This window comes from Triturus cristatus, chromosome 1_2 (assembly GCF_964204655.1).
Source record: "Triturus cristatus chromosome 1_2, aTriCri1.1, whole genome shotgun sequence".
In the NCBI taxonomy this organism is placed as follows: domain Eukaryota; kingdom Metazoa; phylum Chordata; class Amphibia; order Caudata; family Salamandridae; genus Triturus; species Triturus cristatus.
Window position 1 is genome coordinate 118,851,266 of NC_140580.1, and position 18,659 is coordinate 118,869,924.

General features: G+C 44.3%; 1 pseudogene across 1 annotated transcript in view; it reads left to right on the forward strand.

Annotated features, from left to right (window-relative positions):
* LOC146866929 (lysine-specific demethylase 5B-like) overlaps window positions 1–18,659 on the forward strand; it is a 545,361-nt pseudogene that overhangs the window by 491,524 nt on the left and 35,178 nt on the right. The window contains exon 13 of the transcript XR_014966708.1: window positions 8,434–8,745. The product of XR_014966708.1 is annotated as a lysine-specific demethylase 5B-like (transcript). The remainder of the gene's footprint in view (window positions 1–8,433; window positions 8,746–18,659) is intronic.

Here is an 18,659-nt window from a genome sequence, read left to right on the forward strand (position 1 = left end):
CTGCACCGTGAGCGAGCGCGGCGAGCGAGCTGGAACAACCTACAGGGGGTTTGGGGGGATTCTGCCTCCGAGAACATTTTGAAAAAAGAGTTGACAAATGGTGCATTTTCAAGCAAATTTGAGAAAGCAGGAAGGTTAATAAAGCAATTGTGAACGTGCAGTTATTACATTAATAAAGAGATGTCATATAACATAGGTAGTTGCTTATTCAGTATAACCACAGAGCTTCATAACACACTTCAAGATGCAATGCATTGCTGCTGACGATTTTAGCTTTCCCAGACCAAGTAACTAGTTATGCGACGGTTGTATTTATGTACCAGATGTTGTGAACACTGAAACCAATGTAATTACCAGACTCTTCCACTGACATGCACCCCTTCAACTTAATCCTCAATCCCCTCTAAGTATTCACAATACATGAAGGGTTAATCCACATGCAGTAGAAATCTAGGCACAACTTGTATCGTCTATTGCTGACTAAAGCACTACAATTAGTCACCAAGCGAAGCACTATAGCGAGTGTCACGGAGTGAAGGACAACAGCATTTGAGTGAATTATGGCAGTGTCATTGAGTGAAGTGCTGGAGTGTCTGTCACTGAGAAAAGAGCAAGAATACATATCAGAGGAGTATATACTGAATTTTCTTTAGTGTGTCCCTGATTGCCAAAATGTCTGTCTCGGTTTGGAGGGCTGTAGTATTTGTTTCTGGGCGGGCACCCCCCTCAATGAGATGGGATGGAAAAGCCTAATATGTGACAAGTCTGAAGGTGAGAAGAGCCCACTCTGTAACACAGGGGTGCATTTATCATCTTGTAATATAGGCCTGTTAGCAGGGGAAAGCACATATAAAACAATTGGAAGTAATAGGCCCCCTTGCCGGACTCAAGTCGTAATCTTGCCCCAGAGGTACAATTAAAGTGAGATGAAATGTGGGCCGTTAATATCTGTGAGTTGAGCAACTAGGCTGCATTTCTAGACACCCACGAGTTTGGGAATGTTCTATATTCACCAGGCACCCAGCTTCTATCCAAATATCTCCTTCCTGCACCGAGGCGCGTTTCTGTGACCCTGAAGCTTTAAAACAAATTACTATTATTTATTCTTTTATTAGTATGATTAGTATGTTTGCATGTTGATGATTCTTTAGAGCAGTCTATTGATAGAATATAGTGGCCTTTCAGAGGCGTACTTTGCGTTAGTAAGCTGAAATGCAAAAGCACTTGCTTGAACCGCTTTGCTTTCAATAATGAGATAACATAATTGTGTTTGCTGCACATTAGCTCCACCTCGCTTTGGCTAACTGATGAAGCTGCGTCAGTAATTGATTTTCTGATGCAGCACGCGCAGGCACACCGTGAGCGGAGTTCACGAAAGGCAATACTGGATTTCACCGCATGCACGCACCGTCATTAAAAAGGCGCATGTTTTAATTATGTTTATTTAGGGCTGCGAGTGAAGACAGTCCTGCCGGTGCTGGCCCTTTGATTTATGGCTGGGGGCATTCCCAGTACTGGCAGAATTTTCATGTGGAAAGAGTGTTATTTAGGACTTGACTGAATAAGAAACCCTTTGGTTATTAAGACTGTGAGTTGCTTTGTGTCATAACTTGCAGAATAGAGAAAAAAGGAGAGGGACCCCTTAAAGCTCTCAAGGGAAATGAGGTACTTATAACCAAAATAAAAGGAATTCCCTTGACCCAACAATTCCAATTTCCATATATAATAGCTAACAATACAATAAAATATTGAATACTATATCCAATGCATATATTACAAAAACATTTTATTGAAAGAAATGTGTCCGTATTATTCCAAAACAATTAAAATCACATATAATATCACAATAATCCACAATAAAAAAGTATTATTTAAAAAAAAAAATTAAAAAGACATACAGTACATGTTAATCAGGAGGGAATTGATTAACAACAAATTACAATTATGAGCAGCATAATAGAGACAAACACATATGTAAGACACAGCTTTTGTTCTTTACAGATGCACATCACATTGGACTCAAAAACACAGCTCGTAATACATTGATTCAAACAGTATTTGACCCGTCTGTGTTAGTCCTTGGATTGTGCCTTCCAACAGCGTCGACGCGTTTCGATGGTTTCAAATTAAGCACTTACTAAGGATGATTTTGCAAAGAACTATGACCTTGGTTTATTTTCAATTCACAGTTATGCCTGTTTATATCATGTTTCAACACGAGGTTCTGTTGATTTTTTGAGGACGTGCGGGGAGATGAGGTTGTTTGCACTATTCTTTTCGGGATTAATGAGGAGGGAGAGATGCTTAGGATAATGTGGGTTTCTTAGCACTGATTGAGGGTATTCGGGGTTAAGTGCACTTTAAGTAGAAACGAGAGGCGTAGAGAGCACGTGATAGCCTTGGAACACAGGTGGGAGTACGAGGTTTAAAAACCGTTACGTTAGAAGCAGAACAAACAGAAAGCCTGGAGGAGGAAGACAAGGAGGTTACGTGGGTTTAAAAATTCAGGACGTTTTTCAGCAGGTATGCACGAGGATTTAAAGTTTGTTTAGGACGGGTGAAGTTTTAATTCAGAGGTTTTTTGAGGAGCAGGGGTTAACATTTATACTGGATATAGCAATAGTCACTATCGAGTTTAGCACTGATTTAGAAAGGATACTGAGTGCGTTGTTCACCAGAGGGTCACATTGTTTGATGCGTTATGAGAACTAGGGTACTGGGAAGGGTAACAAATGTAGCATGGGGTTGTGAACATTACGTTCAAGAGTCACTTAAATTAAATTTTTGATGGGCACTTAGGGGTGTAGGGGTCAATGTCTTTAGGGTAAAATCAACATGTATATGAACTGTTAGTGGGCAGACTCATTGAAATACATTTTTTTAACATCACAGATACCCCCGAAGAAGGTCGTGAGGACCGAAATGCATTGGGTAGAAACAAATGACTGGAGATGATGAAGTTTCAGAATTTGCCTGTGAATAAGCCTGGATTGGCGATCTCAGTGCACAAACATGCATAAAACATAGAAACTTTATGTCTCTGACGTGATGGTTTAAAAACTGACTTAACTTTGAAATAAAACTGCATAAAATCTGGACAAATTTGGTTAAATCGTGGTATACTTGTGAATACTCGTTCACAGATGTGCATACTGCTGTGCAACTCCTCAGTGACACGGATTTTCCGTGCCACTCTTTGAACTCATGAAATTGTCGGCGCTTGTTTGGGACGGAGCGCATTGGAGTGCTGCACGCTAAATAAGGAAAAAACGAGAGATAAAGTTGGAGAACCTTCAAAAAAGAATGATGGGTGTGCTTCAGGTTATACTCATTCAAATTAATCATACCATCTTTGTCAAGACACAATAATTGTGTCTCTCTCTTATGACAATCCTATTTCCTTTTTCCTCAATTTATAACAAAAATCCATGCGTGCTCATGGCTCTGATTTATCACTTTAAAGCAGAATCTCTGTAACAATTCGTGGGTTCGATGTCCTTGTTTTTATAAGGTACTCTGCCCCTCATGGATCTTTTTCCGTTTTTGAAGGTACTTCCCGTATTAGATTTCTGGGAGTTGTTTATAAATGTCGCTGCACCGCGAGGCTTTTATTCCTCTTCTTTAGCGTGCAGCCATAGTTCAACGGTGTTTCCTCGAAAATACGAGTGTCGGGTTCAATGTTGTATAATTCCTTTTATTTTGGTCATAACTTGCAGACACAGGGCAGGACAAAGCACCGCTTTCGAATACGTGAGTATCAATAATAAACCATGCTGAGTTATCATTTGGTGGCTTTTGGAAACGCACTGTTGTTTCCCTTGTGTTTGTGCGCGCGCGTGTTTGGGGAGGGGGTGATAACGGTTCTGTTTGCCAGATGTTGACCTGCTTCTACAAATGCGACCACCAACATACCAACGAAACAGAAGGTGTGTACAACTTGAATACATGTAATGCTAAACAAGCCACAGAACTGGGCCTGTTACTCGCGAAATACGGTCACATTTCCGGGGTGTCCCTGACGAGTATGTATGAGGTAAATTACATGTAATAATAGCTGCCAGTTGAGGTTATGCACGTGTGTCACAGAAAAGAACAGCAATTAATGGCTGCGGTTTGAACGGTTGCTGTTGGCATTTGGCTGCAAACTACATGTCGCAGGTTCGAATCCCGAGAAAGGTCACGATTTTATCAGTGCAGATAAAATGAGTATCACCAAGCTGGACATCTTTCACCAGGTCCAATAGACTGGAGCGCTAACTGATAGTCCTAGTATGTTAGTGTCCACTGCTACCTCGGGCAGCAGTTCCCAGGAAGGACCTTAGGTGCCAAATTAATTTTCAATACGGTTATCTAGTATTTGTTGATTTTTTTTCTCCTTTCCTCCACTGCATATTACAGGACAGATTTTACAACATAAATATCGCTTCCTTTACTATTTTGGGGAAAGTTGCACTTCCCCCAAATAATAAAGGACTGAACTAGGAATATTGTATTAGTTTTCTCTGCATCGCAGCCACTTTGCTGTACTGACGGCGCTAAGGCCGCGCAGGGGCTCTGTATTTACATGTTCTCTCCGCTTCCGGGGGGAGACTGGAAAGGACCGAAGCAACCGGGACAACGGCTTCAGGTGGCGAAAGAAAGAGCTGGCATCTGTACGTTGGATTTGCAACTAAGACAGCCAAAGAGGATAACCTGTAATGTTCATAATTCGCATTACACAACAATCTTAATTTGAAAAAACATGCTTTTACACTATTTTATTTAAAGACGCAAACGGAAGGTTTTTGTCGCAACGGCCCACTTGGCCATAGCTCAAACAAAATATTTTAAAGTAAAAATAAAGCTAGCTTTGTAGTTAGATGAGCTGTCGAACTCTTTAGCATGTTTTTTTTTTAATGAAAAACGTTTGTAGGAAATTGGCGTTCAAGAGTTTGGTTAAACTTCAGCGACTCACACCAGCGTCCTACTTTTGACAATGGGTACTGCAGCGGCGGCCGGCATGATCGCGGGAGGAGGGGGGGGTTGTGGGTGGGGGATAAAAAAATAAAAATAAAACGTACCTGAGAGCCGGGTACCGTGCCGCCTCCGCTCCTGGCCGGTTACGCTGTAATGATGCAGCGGCAGCCAGGTCTGCATGTTCCTGCTGCAGAATCGGGAAGCAGGCAGCAGGCAGCTTCCCTCCCCTACCCAAGCCAATCACAACACTGCAATGGCAGCGTTGTGATTGGTTTGGCGCAGCGGAGAGCGCCTCAGCCAGGCCATTTTCTCTATGTAGGCTGCATGCAGCAGCCTACATAGAGAAAAAGGGAGTGTGCATAACTGCTTTGTTCGGCCCTGGGGCCGACCAAACAGTACAAACAACAGTGGGTAAGCCACTAACCCCCCCGCCCCCCTGCCCTCGAGCAGGACCGCCCACCCACCAGCCCCCAACCAGGCGCAGTGGGGCGACGCCCCCACACCCCAATGGGGGAGCCGCCACTGTATGGAGTTACTTTTTTAGGTCGAGCCTAGCTCAGCGCGCATGCGCTGCTCTAGGAGAGGGCCTCTTGGAATCACTCCAGAATTTCTGAAAGCTTGTGCATGTGGTTGTCACATTCTATTGGCCTTTGCGTGTGGCTTTCAAAAATGAAAGCATGCAATTGGCCAAAGGCGGGTGCATGTCTCACCTTTTCACGGCATCCACCTTGTGAGCAGCGGCGCGCAATGTGCCATCTGTTGTGGATCATGTTTCTATTTAGTGCGGTCGCTTTCACTTTCACGGCCGTGCTTGCTGCATTTGTCACCCGCTACTTATCTGTATAGCCTGTCTTTCTGTGTGTCTGCCAGCGGCATGAAAACATGTCGCACTGCATATGCTGACAGTGAATTTATTGTATGTACTTTTGAACAGTTCGTCATGTATACCCTTATTCGTGTTGGCTTGTTTTGTATTCCCTCCCGTGCCCTCACCACTGCCCTGCCTCCACCGCGTTCTTCCCACGTGTCTCCCACCCTTCTAGCCTAGTGCTTTGCTCTGCCCCGGGACAGCATAGCATATGCCCCTGGAGCCTGTGGCGCTGCAGCCTGAGAGTAGGGATACCGGAGGCTGCCGGAAGACACAAACCCTGTTCCGGTACCCGAGCCCCCCAAGGACTTAGTCGCCTGGTCCCTCTTCAACGCCATCTTTATCAACTGCTTCTGCTGTTTGGGCTCCATGGCCCTAGTCTTCTCGATCAAGTTAAAAGCATTAAATGGCCCCTCCGAACAAAATACAACCGCAGCACATCCCTGAGTACATATAAAGTTACTTGTAGAGTCCAGGTCAACTGGAGCACCATGTTCCATCCCGGGATTTAATTTAACAAAACACTGCACTCTGGAAGTTGTAGACCTGATTCATCATAGAGGACAAAAATTAAATGAAGAATTGATTGAACAACAACTGATCTGGGTGTTTGTGATAGTTGAGTTGCAAGCACCTCGGGTTTGTTGACAGATTGGCTGTGGGGTGTGCTGCAAAGGTCAGTGGTGTGTACTCGTGGTACCCACGCCATGATATGCTCACTCCCATGGGGTCGTGCGGTTGCCTTCTAGATGGAACGTGTTTAACTCGTTGCAAAGTCGCGCTGTAAAACTCCTCGGTGGAAATGCTGGCAGCGACCGACAGAAGACATATTTTGTTTGTGACAAAGCAGGGTAGCACCCACAGCTGGGTGGCGTTCTTGTGTGTACTCTTTGTATTTTACCACCTGCATGTCCGCTTACAGGGTGCTCACTTGTAAAGTTGTGGAATGTGTGTGCGCTCATTGCACAGACATGTAGCCCCAGTACTGCTGCACACATGTTTGCAGTGCACCCTGCCATAGTTCGGGGGACGGGTGGAGCAGCAACACAGGTGTGTTTCACTCACTATCGCAATACCGTGCTTCCTGTCCTAGTTCAGGGGATGGGAGGAGCAGCAACACAGGTGTGTTTCACTCATTATTACACCGCAGGTGCTCACACTATTGCAATCATTGTGTTCTCGGTGCTACAATTGTAACACATGCATTAGTACATTCGTGGTGCATGTTAGAATAATGATGGTATAGCTTACGAGCCAAATTCACAAATTATCACAGCTCTAGTCAGTGGTGGAAGCGGGAGAGATCTGAGGGGCACACTTTAGGAAAACAATCCCCCTGCTTTTTGTCAAAAGTCAACCGTTCCGGACTATTCATTTCTACAGCTGAAGTGCTTCGACTGAAGTATAAGGCAGGGTGTGTCTTATGCTGCGAAACCAAGGGAGGGGCAGACAGCTAAAATAGCCTTCTTGCCTGGGTATTGCTGACTGAAAAAAATGTAAATGTGCACAACTGGTCAATCTGCATATGTGAAATTGATGGAATAACTTGAAGCTGCCTGGTGACACACATGTATTCTTTTTGAGAGGTATTGTAAGGGACCTAGCTACCTGCTAAGCTGTGATATGTGCTTTTAAAAGAGGGTTAAATAAATAAACCACTGCACTACATACAGCCTGCAAAATACCTATATCGTGGAAGCATTTTTGTAATCGTAATTTTTATCTTAAACATTTTTGCACATTTTGTATCTATACTGTGTGTAATGCAAATGTAAAATAATCGTCTTCATGTTTACAGTGCTTTCTGTCACAGAATGGGGCCTTGTAGCACTAAATATACACAAGTCACTATTCTCCACTGCACCAACCGAGATTTGGTGCGGTGCCTTAACTAATAGAGGTTTCATAACGTACAAATAGTGCATTTCCCACTGATTCACTATGAATTTTCATTTAAGCTGTGTTATTTGATATGTAGTTACTGGAAAGTGAAAGACACAGATGGGTGGAGGGAAGTTAGGCTGTATGTATTTCTGTATTATAGTCTAAATGCTTATAAGGTCCCAAAGGCGAGATCTATTGCTATGCCAATGCTTGGTTTACTTTAATGCTTGTACACCTTGGAAAAATGTAGGTAACAGTGGGCAAGCAGACTCAATATTGCATTTGAGTAGAATGTCCATCAGAAGAACTGGATTGTCCTCCTAAAATTATTTTAGAATTTTTATTCAGGGCCTTTACAAACGTTTGCTGCCTAACTAATATGTAAGAATCTTTGTGTATTACACACATTAAATCCTCTTGGAGGTTTTGCTTTTCGGCAGTCTTTGTAGATTTCAGGTGTTCCTTTTAAGTAACCTTCGAAGAAACCTAGAAAGGTTATTGAAAATGGAAATCTGGAAAACAAATAGTGTAGAACAATTCTAACATGGATAGCAGATTTAACTTGAACGTTAAGGTTTATTCTTATGTGGCCAATTATTGTATTTTTATTCTATTAGCCTATAGGGTCATGTTTCCTGGGTCTCTGTGAAAATGGTAAAAATACTTGATTGTGGACTGTAATCCTCCCATTTGTTAATTTACGTCATTTACACTATCTTTTACAGAATGAGTGTGGAACTAAAGATGTTCTCACTAGTGTGGAAAGAAAACTAAAACGACAACATGAACGACGGCACTTCTTTGGCAGGAAACACAGAGTGAAGAAGATGCTTGCTCCCAAAAAAATGAAATTAAATCAGTCAAAAGATTTGAACATGAGCAGACAGGATACTCCTCGGGAACAGCTCTAGGAGGTGCCAATGCTCAGCGAATCACGGTCCAGTTCAGGGGAATTGTCATGTTCAGATGGTGAAGATTCTGATGACGAGGATGCTGTTTGTCCTGCTCCAGACTGCCAGCAGCCTGAAGGAGAAGAGGTCAGTGACGCATAGACTCTCAAGTTGTTTTCTGCCTCTAAGGCTTAAAGTCAGGAGAACATTATCGTGCTGGCAAATAGGGAATGGACACATTTGTATTATGTTAAAGCACATTGATGGTGATAAACCTAGGTAATACATTTTATCTGCTAAAGCTAGACCAGTGGATTCACACGCCAGATATTCGTTCAACTCCTCTAGTTTTGTATTTGTGCCAGTTTTCAATTTACGATGGGTAGAATTCGAAAAGGGCTTTTATTTTAAAATGCTTAAAATCTGTGTGAAGTAATATAGGGAAATTGTTAAAACATAAGGTTTATCATGTGCATGGTCATTCGTGTAAATAAAATAGTCTGAGGTATCTTCTGTACCATTGATAAACAAAATAAATGTTATCACGTTAACTTCTAAAGACAAGACCCATCATAAACCATGTGTTTGTAGATATTATGTAGTTATTCAGTATTGAATCTTTCATGATTCATATGCGTGAATCATCCCCGTAATTGAGGTTAGACCCCACGGCAATTAAACAAGAAGTGCAAAGAAAGCATAGTTAAAACAAGTGACATGGTAACCAATTCACATTGTTTTAATAAGGACCACACTTAAGCAAATCAGGAAGCAGCTTCTGAAGCGCTTGCCCTCAAGGGCAACCGTACCTCAGATTTCTTACTTCATGTCCTGTGAAAGGGAGTCTCCCTGAGCTCTGCTCAGTTCTTCACTATTCCAGTTGATATCTTTCAACTTTTGACCTCATACTGAATTTTATCTTGGATGCTTAGTTCTGATAAGAAAACAAATTGTCCGAGATCTAAGAAAGGCCTTTTTAGCCCATCTAGAGCTTGTATAAGCCTAAAGACTGCATATATTGTCCCATGTCTTAGGCTACAACATTGAAGGATAGAGAAGCCAGATGTCTTCTATACTTGCAGAACAAGAAGGCTACGGAAAACCCATCTGGGTATGAAAGAGAGGGAACATCATCTCCTCCAAAGAAACGGGCAGACATGCGGGGGAAAAACTCCTATAAGGAGCCCTCTAAGAACAAGCTAAAGACTAAGCACCGAGAGAAGACCTTGGAAATTGAAATATCTAGGTAGGAAGCTGGCTCTGTATATACTATACCAAAGTGAGGTGTACTGTGAACAAAGTCCAGTGGAACCCCAAAGATAAGCAGAGGTAAAAATAGATAGCACCTTACTCTTTATTTGTGGTAGTGTGGGCGAGCAGTAAGGCTTTATCAGAGGGTAGTGCTAAGCATTTATTGTACACACTCAGGCAAGAAATGATGTCACACACTCAAAGACTGAACTCAGACCAATTTGTTTATATCAAAAATATTATTTAGTTATATTTGTTTTCTAGAACCAAGCAACCCTGGCACAGGTAAGTTTAAATGGTATATTTGAAGCCAGGTTGAACAATACAAGCAAGCTGAATGAAAATTACTTTGTTAAAGGTCTGTAAATACTTTGAATTCAGTTGAAATTACGGTTAAATTACTTTGATTACTTTTTGGAGTACTTTTTAGATTACTTTTTCTACTGTGTGATATGCCTAGCTATCACACTGGGACATTTCCTAGAGAAAAAGTAAGTAAAACAGTTTTTGTATATTTGTAGTTTCTTAGAGTTTCATTCAAAACAACTACACATTTTTTCAAAGAAAAGCAGTTAATGCAATCCTATGGGAGGAAATAGAGTTATCGGATTACAGGTAAGTACTTGGTGTGGAAATTGGATTTTTGGGGTTAGAACCAGGGTTCCCCCATGGTCAGTATGCACTCAAAGCACATTCAGCGGCACTAGGGCGGCTTGATGCAGAGTGCTGAGGCCCAATGTTATCCAATAGGGGAAAGGGGGCCTCCAGTTGGTGGCAGCTCACGAGCAGGCCACAAGGTTGTGGGAGCAAAGCTCCTGGTGTCAAGCTCAGTACAAAGGGGGAACCGAGTTTTGCACACAAAGTGCAGCCGCTGGGGCGGCTGGGTGCAGGTTGCTGTTTTTGGCATTGATTTCAATGGGGATTCTACGGTTGCAACAAACACTGCAGGCTCGGGGACGAAGATCTTCTGGAGGTGGACATCATTTGGAGAGGTAAGTTGGAATGCCTGGGGATGCTGGGACACAGTCGGTTGGGCCACCCAAGGCCGTGGGACATCTGGTGCAGGAGTGTCTTAAGGCGTCGGGTTTTTCTCCGGTCGCAGTCGGGGGGATCCTCCGGAAAGGAGCTGAAGGCGTTGATTGGAGATTCAAGGCAGGTCAGAGATCACCAGATCTCAGGACAGTATCGCCGGGGAGACCTCTTTGTGGTGTTGGGCCACTCGAACTAGGGCCATGGGCGTCGGTGCAGAGTGGTGCAGACTCGCAGATTGGCCAATTGTGAGAAAGTGGCTCTGTATATACTGTTCCTTAATAGGTACAGGGTGTACAGAGTCCACAGACCCCAAGGGTTTAACAGAGGTTAAAGTTAGATATAACCTTACTCTCCAAAGTGTAGCCTGGTCGAGCAGTAAGGCAGTATCAGAGGACGTGTAAAGCATTTGTTGTACACAGTCAGTCTGCAAATAGTTCCACACACTCAATGACTGAACTCTAGGCCAATGGTTTGTATATAAAAAATATATGCTTGTTTTATTTTAGAACCAACACTTGGAATTAAAATATACTTTCTCGACAGGAGATGTTTCATAAAAATACTTTTGTATGTGCAATTGACTTTTTAGTAAACAGTTACAAATAGTTGCAGTAGGCAACTCTATTTCTAAACACAATGTATTGAGCTCAATGATAAATTCAGATTATATGCAACAGATTACTTTGTAGATTATTTTTGTAATTCCAGGCTTGGATCCTAGATCCAGTCCTGGGTCAGTTCTCAGAATCAGCTGTTAAAAGTCGACTTTGGTACTGTAATGATTTTTAACTAATATGTAGCTATTTCAAAAGTGAGCACTTAGAAAATATTTCAGAGCAAACAATCAATGATTCCCTATGGAAGGAAATGTAGGTTACAGGTACAGTAGGTTATCGTTACGTTTGTAATCCAGTACTGGGTGTCTGGACTCAGTACTGGGACATTTATCCAAAACAGGTAAGTAATTACGTTTTCAGATGTTATACGATTTTTGAGGAATATTTAGAAATTACAGAAATCAACACTTAGAAGAAATTTCACAGAAAAGCATTCAATGGTTTCCTATGGAAGAAAAATGAGTTAAAGGTAAGTATAGTTGTGAGTACTTTTCAGAGTCAGTGCTGGGCACCAAGATCCAGCACTGGGAGCTCACCTAAGAGCAGGTGAGGAAATTCGTTTTTGGTACTCGGCTGATTTTTGGTGAATATTTTGAGTTTTGAAAAGTTCACACTTTGAAGAATTTCCAAGAAGAAGCCAGTCAATGTTACCCTATGAGGAAAATGAAGTTAGCGGTTTAAGGGTAAGTACTCGACTGGCAGAGTTGAAGTTCTGGGCATAGACTCAGGGGTCCCCCAGTGTCGGGTAGGTACAGTCAGTTCACCCTCAGCGGTTTCAGGACGGCCGGGTGCAGAGAGAGTTAGGCCCAATGTTATCCTACGAGGGATATGGGGGCCTGGGTTGGTGGCTGCTGTCGGGCAAGCCACGCGGCTGTGGGAGCTGGGCTCCTGGTCACTTACTCAGGGCAAGTGGGGAAGTGGGTTAGAGTAGAGTTTTCACTGCCAGGGCCACTCGGGCGGCTGGCTGCAGGGTGCTTTTGAGCCGTCGGGCGCTCAATTGATTTCTATGGGAAATCTCCGGTTTGGAAAAAGACTGCAGGCTCGGGGACGAGGATTCTTCGAGTGCCACCACCACTTCGAGGGGTAAGTTGGATAGTTGGAGGATAGGTAGGTACCCCGGGATTGGGCACAGAGGGCCGTGGGGCGCCGGGTGCAGGGGTGCCTTTTGATGTCGGAAATCTTACCCTCTTGTTGATCGCGGTTGGGGTGGCACTCTGTTCTGAGGCTGTAAGCTTCTTCAGGATAGTCGAGGGGGGGTCCTTGGGTGCCGGACTCGGGGTCACAGTCGCCGTGGGGTCGTCCTCGTGGGTTTAGTTCACTCCGGAACCGACCAGGCTTGGCGGGTGCAGAGTGGGCTGGGATCGCGGTTCCGGGCTGCTGCCAGGGGTGAAAGGTAGGTTCTGAGTAGAGCCTCTACTCATGGGAGTCCCAGGGGATTAGAGTTCAAAGGTAGCCAGGTCCTCCGGGGTTTCTGAGGTTGCTGGCCACAAGAGAGGCCGGGTTTGGAGCAGGAGCAAGTCCGAGGTCGACAGGCCGGTAGGGCTGGGGCCAAAGCAGTTGGTGTCTCCCTCTCCTTTGCAGCTGTAGGGCAGGTCTTCCTTTCTTCTCGCTCTTCTTGTAGTTTCGGAATCTGGAATCTGGGGAAGGAAGGTTCAGGGTGCCCCTAAATACTAGATATAGGGGCGTTACAGCTAGGTGAAGGCCAGGGACCAATGGGTCCTTGTCCTGGGGTGGGTACACCCCCTATCCTGCCCCTCTCCTGTGGGAGGGGGGCAGTAGCCTAATCCTGATAGGGTAGGGCCTCCCATCTTCAAGATGGCGAGAGCCCGGAGATGTGCTTCACCTCGCCTCCCCCACCTGAGGGGTGGGGTTGGCAGGCTGGCACATCCCCTGTCCTTGTATGGGGTTTCCGGCCAAGCTTCCCGCCAGAGTGGGGGGTTGCAGTGGCCTGGGGAAACTCCTAGAGGCGGCAGGCCTTTGAAGCTTCCCTTTGCTCATCCTGGGGGAGGAGATCTATCACCTCACCCAGGATGTGCATTGTTGCAGGCCCGGGAGAGCAGGGGCTCTCCCACCCAGGGGTCCAGCAACGTGTCTGCTGTGTGGCAGCCTGGGCAGCCTCAGAGCAGACGTGGATTGTAGGTTAGTGAAAAGAGGACGAGGACGCAGGTATGGTGAAACCTCTTTATTCACGTCCAGCTCAGCAGTCCCCTCGGCAGCAACTGCCGTCCAAGTCCGTTCCACGTTCTCTGCACGGAACCTTCATTCCAGGTTCCGCGCAAGGAACGTGGTTAGCACACCCAACGCACCCCCCTCCCTACACAAAAAAAACAACAACCCTCATTAAATACAACAATCACAACCCCTCCTAATCAAAATCTAACCTAGTCCTGTAATTTGACGGGGAATGATCTAGTTCTGGCAGGGAGAAATTTAGTCCTCACAAGACCTTGTTGAGGAGCAAGAATGTTCCTAGATGTGCAACCCCTAGAAACATCAATGCCAGGAACTGGAGTTGCACCACGAGTGTTGATACCAAATTTGTTTTTCACAAACTCAACTTTTGGCTTAGGCACAACTGAAACAGCAGACTTATTCCAAACCTTCCCATTTTCCAGAACAACCACATGTTCTCTCACCTTACTGACCTTAACAGGGGCAGAAAACCGGGAAAAACCTTTACGAACGAGCACTGGTTTCTTGATCCTTACCCAGTCTCCTTGACACACTGAAGACTGCTTGGGACAATTAGATCCATACCTGGCTTGAGTAGCAGCTCTGACATCAGCTACCATCCCTAGTCTTTGTGAATCTATCACCTTCCTTAACATCCAATCTTTGTTAAGTTTGGAACCGGCAACTCTACCTCTCAACAAGGAAAACGGAGACATTCCAGTACTGTAGTGTGGAGTAGTTCTTATCGCCCATAGCATGTCTGAAATCACTAACCTCCAATCAAGACCATTTATGGAGGCCAACTGTAACTGCTCTTTGATAACACGATTGAAACGCTCAACTAACCCATTACTACGCGGATGGTAAAGAGAGGTGAGTATATGTTTGATGCCATGCTTCTTCAGAAAATCTTGCATTTCAGCAGACACCAACTGGGTACCGTTGTCAGTTACTAACTCCTCCGGAAATCCCTCACGAAGAAAAACCTCCATAAAAAATGTGATAATGATACCAGAGTTGATTCCGTCCACAAACTTGACTTCTGGCCACTTGGACATGTAATCAATTAAAACTAGCACATACTTGGGAGAACTCCCTAAACCACTGAATGGACCAGCCACATCAAAAGCCAATTTGCACCAAGGTGATTCTTTGACAGGAATAGGACTGACAGAAGATGGGCAGGTTACCTGAGTTTTGTCACTCAATACACACGCACCACAATCTCTAACACAATGTTCGATGGACCTGTCAACACCCGGCCACCAAAAATCTTCCCTCACTCTCCGCTTCATCGCCCGAATACCCAAATGACCTTCATGGGCTAACTCTAAAACCTTATTTCGTAATGACAAGGGAAGAACCAGTAACCCACCCCTGCGCAAAATTCCATCAACCAGAGACAACTCGTCACTAACTCTCAAATAAGGAATTAATTCCGAAGGAATAGTAGTACTATTAGGCCAACCCAGGGTTACATAGTCTATCACCCTACTGAGCTCAACGTCCTCAGAAATGGCCAGTTTCCAATCAACTTCAGACAAAGCAGCTCCCGTATCAGCTATAGCGCTGACCGCACACACCATTTCCAAATGATCATTTTCAGATTCTACAACATTTCCAGAAAGAGGCAACCTTGACAAACAATCAGCCACGCAATTCTTTACCCCAGCAACATATTCCAAACGATAATTGAACTCGTTGAGTCTGTACTGCCATTTAGCAATACGAGGTGTTGCTCTGCCCCCCGCCTTTGGTGGTAAAAAGGTCCACCAAAGGTTTGTGGTCGGTCCTGAGAACAAAATCATTGCCCCACAGGAAATTTCGAAAATACTGTGCACCCCACCATAGCGCCAAAGCTTCCTTTTCAATGGTAGAATAGGTTCCTTCGGCACCACGGAGTGTTCTGGAAGCAAAAGCAATTATTTCTTCCCTATTGTCCGATCTTTTTTGCATTAAAACGACACCAAGTCCAACATTACTGGCGTCAGTGGCGACAATGCATTGATCATTGATGTTAAATAGTTTAAGTGGCTGTGCTTGTACAATTGCTTCTTTCAGCAACTTGAAATCAGACGCACATTGATCAGACCACACATATTTCACATTTTTCTTAAGGAGACCACGCAGACATACAGTCTTATCAGAAAAATTAGCTACAAATTTTGCGTAGTACTCCACTAGCCCCAGAAAAGAACGTAGTTGATCCCTGTTCTTAGGTTCAGGAGCATTTTGAATAGCATCTAGTAATTTCATTTTGGGTTCAACTCCTCTAGCAGAGATATGGTGACCAAGGTAATCTACCCCTTCTTGTAGAAATCTGCATTTGTCTTTTCTTAATGTCAACCCACTAGACTTAACAATTTCTAGTACGTGCTTAACTCTGGCATTGTGCTCCTGAGTGGTCTTCCCGTGAGTAAGAATGTCGTCTTGAAAGAACACCACCCCCGCAGTGCTCTTGAATAGGTTTCCCATGAGACGTTGGAACACTGCGGAAGCTGATGCCAAATCAAACGGCATACGCAAATAGCGGAAAGCTCCATCAGGAGTCACAAATGACGTGAGATGTCTCGAGTCTTTGCACAGTTCAATTTGGTGGTAAGCAGAAGATATGTCAAGGGAAGAAAAATACCTAGCACCCTCTAAAGTTGACAACATCTCATTAATGTTCGGTAGGGGTTGACGATCCACCAATATACAAGCATTCAGATCACTCAAGTCCACACACATCCTAAGAGACTTATCAGCTTTGCGCGCTAAAACAATAGGTGACAACCATTCAGACCCCTCTATGGGTTCAATCACTGCGCATACTAAGGGGTACCTTTCGCACTTTGTGCGTTACAGCCCTAGCACCTTCTTTAAGAACAATACGGTGTTGAAATCCTTTAAGTTAGCACAACTTTCCATTAAAAACTTCAGGGTAATTTTGAATCCACTCATTCTCAACACGCAAATCAGTCGTGATATTCTGCACAGGAGCAACATCAGAAAGACCAGCATAGTATTGTTTAGCTTCCCGTTTGGATAAACCATGTCCGCATGATTGGGATCAAGGATGATTCCTAGCTCACCTTGTTCATGCCATCCTAACAAATTTGCACCTTCTTCCACAATGAATACAGTACCATAAAAACAATCACCCGTGAATTCTAAGTTCCCCTTAAATTTGCCTACTACTTCAACTCTTTTGCCACCATAAGCAAACATCCTTATACTTGAGTGAGCTAAAGGAATGTCGCCCAAACTTTTGAAATCCTTGACATTGATGAGAGTAAAAGGGGAACCAGAATCGGCAAGAAATTTAACGCCCTTTCCGTTCACACTTATGGTGCACACAGGGTTTTTCCTTCTTTGACCCTCTGCAATGGAAGCTATTTCTACAACACCCTCTTCATGTATAGATGACGAAGATAGCATTAATAATTCATAACTTTCACCATCTTCATACTGGTGTACACAGTCCTCTTCTATGGCCCTTACAGTACGTGGGGGTACCTTGTGGGCTAGAGTTCCTTTGCACATGCGTGCCAAATGTCCCTTCTTCCCACATTTGAAGCAAGTCTGGTTTACAGCAAAACAAAACTTGAAATTTCCCAGATGAGAGGTGCTGCCGCAACGATAACATGAAGGATGTTGTCCTTCGGCTCTCATTTTCGGACAATTAGGCACAGATGGTACACGGGAAACAGTATTGGTGCCCCTGATTGATTTGATGGGAGCTTTTGTAGTAACCAGCTTGACTTCAGATAAAGATGCGGTATCAGATGTTGATACAGGTGTATTTAACTCCTTCATACAGAGTTGAGAATGCTCAACACTCTTCGCTAAGATAAGAGCAGTCTCTAAATCAGGATCATCTGAGGATAAAAGTTTCTGTTGAACCTTCTTGTCACATGTGCGTTCAATCAGCTGATCGCGAATTATTTCATCACGAAATTCCCTATAGTTACACTTGACAGCCAAAATTCTGAGAGCAGCAACAAAGTCATCTATAGATTCACCAGGCATCTGTGCGCGCTGCAAAAATGTATGTCGCTCCAGAACTACGTTGCGCTTAGAATTAAATCTTTTGTCAAGAGTTTTTATTAGCGAAGCATAATCATCAACGACTAGTGAATCGCCATCCTCCCCTCCACTGGTGCACATCCAAACTGACTCCAGAGGTAGAGTTTGCAAAATCGACCTGGCCTCAGCACCTACATTGTACATGAGTAACGCTTTCTTTTTTTTAGAAGTGAAAGTATCGCCATTGATTGCCTCAAGATAAGCTTCGAATGTGTCCTTCCGTTGTTGCCATAGCATAGGAGGAGGACCAGGTGACTGTAAAAATGGAGGTGGAGCGACAATGTTATCCATTGGTAATCTTGCGTGGGTGAGTTGCTGCCACTTAAGATAACCACTGTTCAACAAATGTCAGTTTCCAATAATTATTGTTCAACACACATTGCTTTCTTCCTCCAATTCAAGCTGAAATAAATAATAATCAGTAGCGCTTGAAATGACTATGCAGTGAAATCCATGTACAATCTTCGATTGAAACGCATGCTTAGAACGCGCAACAGTTGCCAGGGTAACAGTAAACAATGAAGCGGACTAGAGACGAACACGCGGTGGCGCTCGCCATGACGCCGCGCGTCGGTATACGCGCCGAAGCAACAACCGGAACTCAAGTGTCACAGCAGGAAATACACAAACAGACGTCTCACCAAGTGAAGATCGGTATGAGAAGCAACGACAGGAAAGGATCCGGGTCCACCGACTTCTGGGCTTATCGAAGCTCACTCAATTCTCATGCGCCATGAATACCGCTCCAAGCAGGAAGGACGGCAGAGTCGCAGGACCCGCAGGAAGGGAGACTGGACGCTGGACCAGCCCGTCGCCAGTGAAAAGAGGACGAGGACGCAGGTATGGTGAAACCTCTTTATTCACGTCCAGCTCAGCAGCCCCCCGGCAGCAACTGCCGTCCAAGTCCGTTCCACACGTTCT